The following is a 4,383-nucleotide window of genomic DNA, read 5'->3' on the forward strand; positions in this document are numbered from 1 at the left end:
CTCCTTTAATCTATGCTGTCTACACTCTTTTATATTACAATTACTGTTTCTTTATTCTTTTCTTCCTAGGTTTATGTAGATTTAACTGGCACATGTTGGAGTACCAATTTGTTGTATGAGGCCACTTGTTTGTTCCTGGCTGCCCAGAACCAAAGTAATTACACAGAAACTGTATTAATTACAACACTACTTGGCCTATTAGCTTATGCATATTTCTAGCTCATTCTTATCTCTTAAATTAACCCATTTCTATTATTTTATATTTTACCACAAGACTCATGGCCTACCAACAAGGTTCCAGCTGGGAGTTTGTGTCTTTCTCCTCTGGTGGCTCCATGGCATCTTCTCACTCTGCTTTCTTTCTCCCAGAATTCAGTTTTCTCTGCCTAGCTCTACTCTACCCTATCATAGGCCAAGCCAGTTTCTTAATCCATTAACCAATAAAAGCAACACATATACAGAAGGACTTCTCACACCAGTAATCCAGCTCCCTGGGGCATTTTGTTCTTACTGGTCTCCAGTTTCTCATTCATTGTCTTCCCTCAGCATAATCTCTGTCTTCTTGTCACTTTTCATTTAATTAAGCAAAGATTAGTAAAATACTTCCTGTGTGATCTATTTCCAATCCATCATTGTTTCGGAAAGCAAAAGTGATAACACATAAACACCTGCCTGCCAAACTGCTCATAGCTCAGTGGGGTGTGGGGCTGTGGATCTTAGAATAAGAATAAAAAGATTAAACTGGATCTGTGTGAATGAGAAGGAGGAATGATAAAAGGAGAGAGAGCAGGGAAGGGTTGGGTAGAAAGATGAGAAGGACAGGAATAAAGGAAGAAAATAAACATTGCACTTCAGAAGCCTCCTTCATGCCTGTTTTGACAAGAAGAGCACTAGGCCCTAAACTCATTTGTCTAAATGCTGAAGATACACCTATCAGAGTCCTTCTGTGATAGGTCTCAATTCTCTAAAATACTTCCCTGCTTAGTTTCATTCATGATAACTCCACACCCTAGCGTTTAGCTGGGATGGTCAGTGGTATCATCTTGACCAACCCTTGCTCTCCATCTCACAAGGGCAGGGAGTCACTAAGTCTTGAATGTGTTTCCTTCAAAGTCTTTGCTAAGATAATCTGCCCCACTACCAGCAACTAATTTTCCTTCTTGTTGCCTTCTTTTTGAATAGGTTGAAGGAGAGGGCGGAACCCTCATAATTGTTTCATAATTAGGATAAGTACATTGGTACCTGGATCTCCAGAATCTCCAATATAGTAGATTCCTCCTTGAAATGCCCAGGCTGCCCAGATATGTCCAGCCTAAAAAAAAGTATATGTCTTAGTGGTTTCATCTTCTCCATAGATGAAACAGAAAGGGGCCATTTAAGAGCTCTCCATGGGGCTACTCTGGGCGGGATTAATGTCAGTGTATACCATGAGCAGTATCACCTGCTCTGCTATGTGAGAGCCTCCACCTTTTCCCTCAAGATCTACAGCTGAGTTCAGAGGTCAGTCAAAGAAAGGCAGCTTCTGCACAGGCCTCCTGTGATCTGACACCACAGGAGGAGGCCTTGGCTGAAACCAAAGAAACTTCTCTGTCCAAACTCACAGGCTGCGGTAATAAAAGGTGGGAATGAAAGAGCAAAAAGAACTGGTAGAGGATGGAGCACACAGAAGTCCAGACAGAGGAGTCAGCCCCGGAGCTCCATAGACCTAAGCCCAAGGCGATGTTGGTCAAGTCACTGCTGTCTCCCTGGACTGGGTCTCTGAAGGCAGCTAAGAGCCAGGCCAAGGTCATGTATATGTATGTGTATATGTATATGTATGATGCACAGACACAAACTTATTAATTTTTCTAGAGTGAAATGTCCTAGTAAAGTAATTATCCCAGGAAAAGATTTTTCTTTCATTACTTGTTTACTTTAACCATGTATTATTTGCATAATACTGTTTAAGATAAAAAACAGATACTTCCTACAAATTCTTCAAACTACAAGCCCAAGAGCAAACGAGCTTCAAAATGTAATTCGCTTCACTTAAACAAATTGAGAGGTAAAAGAAGGGGGTATTTTTAGGAACACGAGCATTTCTCAGCCTCTGTGACTGGCCCATATATACATAAAAGCACATTTAATTCATAGAGCTAATTCCATTAATACTGTTTAGGAAATAGCCCTGTCTCATGAGCAGTGTGACACTCATCTTTTGATTTAGATATGAAAGACTCCAAAACAGCACTTGGTATAAAGATAAGCAGAAACTCACACTCTATCCCAAGAGTTGCCATCTCGTGCACTAGGATCTGTCACTCACTTTAATCAGTGAAATTAACACACACACACACACACACACACACACACACACACACACACAAAATCACCACCACCACCACCCCAGCCTAATCAGTTTAATTCAACATGAGCCTTCACTTCAAATAGTATCTTCCCAGTGCTAATAAGAATTAACTGGAGTGTCGTCTTTCCCCTCCACATTTAGGCAGTTTTTTTTTTTCTTTTCTGAGAATAAAAGAAATATCCCTTCATTTGATCCTGCTGTTGATTTTCACCTTGAGTTTCTAGAGGTGGACATGTGACCTGCAGGGACTCCCAGCAGCACAACAGCGGTATGGTCTCTCTCTCTCTCTCTCTCTCTCTCTCTCTCTCTCTCTCTCTCTCTCTCTCTCTCTCCCTGTGTGTGTATGTGTGTGTTTCAGCATTCATTTTTGCATTTATGGGTACAGAACAGATGCAGTGTCCCCTTGCCCTATCAGATAGTACGCATTTAGGCAAATTGCATGCTGCCCACTTCCTTTGCCAACTATTTCTCCTTAATTAATCATGATAGGTTTAGAGAACAAATACAACGTGAAAATCTAAGCATGGACTGAAATGTTCATCTAATTTTCTTGGAGACACCGTAAGCTCCAATCCCACAAAGCTGCACCTGAGTCCATTTTCTTCAGACAGAATGGAAATTTACTTATTGTCCTCCACTTCAGAGATCTGGAAAAAATTATTTCACTGCAGTATGTAAGCCCACAAAAATTCAATTAACAAATGTTTTAGAAGAAATGGACCAGGGATTTATCATGTAGAAAGAGTTTTGGGACCTAGACAAGAATCAGAACTGGGAGCAGAGGAGATATGCTTAAATCAGAAACCAAGTCAGCATGTCAGGCTCTTCATCCATGCTCCTTATACATGATCCCACTGAATTTCACATGATGTGGGGGTGGGAGAAGAACTTGATGGGGTATTACCTAAAATTCCATGTTATGTAAAAACCCATGACGAAGTATTTCTGTAGCATATACAGCATACTGATCTGACTGGAAGAGAAATGACTTGTCAATTATCATGTAGATTTGCATGGAAATTCATAGTCTTGTCTATTATAATAGACACTCTGATGTACCTTGGCAGAAACACACTTCTGAATGTAAACCTGCATTGTGTGCTCCTATTAGGTCAAGTAGCATAGCCAGATGATGAACTCTTCCAAAGGTCCAATCAGCTGAACCAGGTTCAGTCTTCACAATTTCTCTGCTGGTCACACAGTGCCAGAACCATGATGATGCTCTATCTGGGATTGCCCAGAGCTCTGATGACTCAGTCTTCCGTCCTCACCGGATGTCTTCTCTTCCTGTCTGTCCTCTGTGCAGGGAGGGGATAATGACTCACCTTCTCCTGGATGGATCTGGAGTGAAATCCTCCAATAGGAAAGCCAGTAGGAAGTCTGTGTGTGTTCCATGTCAACTCAAACAAGTGTCTCTGACACATTTTAATCACTGGGCTCCTAACTAATCTAGGTACCATGTGTTATGTCTTGGTTCTTGCCCAGTAAAGACCCAAAATTACCTAAATTTGGATTGTAAATGGCCTGTGTTTATACTCAAAGAGAAGATGTGACCAAAAAGTAAAAATATTACTGTTGCAAGCCGCTCTGAACCCAGTCTACAGAGCATCACAAGTGACCTGAATTTCTTCTTCAGCAATACTCATCAACACTGGATTTGGTGCTCGTACTATTCGTCTGGAAACAAACTTTCCTCTCAGCCTCACCACTTAGTCTTGCATTTCACAGATGCTCACTGTTATTCTTTGGACTTAACTACATTTATTGCAGCATCTCCAAGTAAAGTTTGAGATAAAAACGTTGGGGACACGGAGTCAACGTCACTTCCAGCTTAGTCCTGAGGCTGATTGTGGCAGAGTTCAAGGATTTCATCGTATAGACTGAAGCATGATCCTGAGACATTCCTCCACGTCCCAGGCTTTCACCAGCTCTCTGTCGGGAATGCTCATTTCCTTCTTTGTACTCTATGGAATCTCTTTCTTGTGGCACTAGAGACAAAATTCACGGTCTTCTACCGTGTATATATATATATATAC

The sequence above is a fragment of the Microtus ochrogaster genome, unplaced genomic scaffold (assembly GCF_000317375.1).
Source record: "Microtus ochrogaster isolate Prairie Vole_2 unplaced genomic scaffold, MicOch1.0 UNK16, whole genome shotgun sequence".
Taxonomy (NCBI): Eukaryota; Metazoa; Chordata; class Mammalia; order Rodentia; family Cricetidae; genus Microtus; species Microtus ochrogaster.